Raw genomic sequence first — 406 nt, 5'->3', positions numbered from 1 at the left:
AAAAAAAAAAAAAAAAAAAAAAGAAAAAGAAAAAGAAGAAAAAATATTTCGAATCATTTCACAAGATAATTTTAGGGAATCGATATAACACGGATAGCGATGCATCGATAGATAGGTATAGGCATAGCGAGTTTTTGCGACACGGGTAAAGAAAATACGGCTACTGTTCTCGACGGAACGATGGCGGCCAGGCTTAATCGGCCCGTTAAGCTCTGAGACAATGGGGCTCGGTGTTGATGGCAATATTTTAATGAAGTTAGCAAGTTCCTGGTAGCGGGTCGCCGTCGCGATTCCAGGAGCGTGAACGAGAGGAGCCCTTAAGGGCAGAGGGCGGAGGCGCCACCCGCTCACTGATTTCCACTTAGCGATATCGTTCTACAAAGCGGCCTTCATCCGCCATATAGCT

The sequence above is a fragment of the Apis dorsata genome, unplaced genomic scaffold, assembly GCF_000469605.1.
Source record: "Apis dorsata unplaced genomic scaffold, Apis dorsata 1.3 scaffold_60, whole genome shotgun sequence".
In the NCBI taxonomy this organism is placed as follows: Eukaryota; Metazoa; Arthropoda; class Insecta; order Hymenoptera; family Apidae; genus Apis; species Apis dorsata.
Note: the sequence above shows the minus strand (reverse complement) of the source record.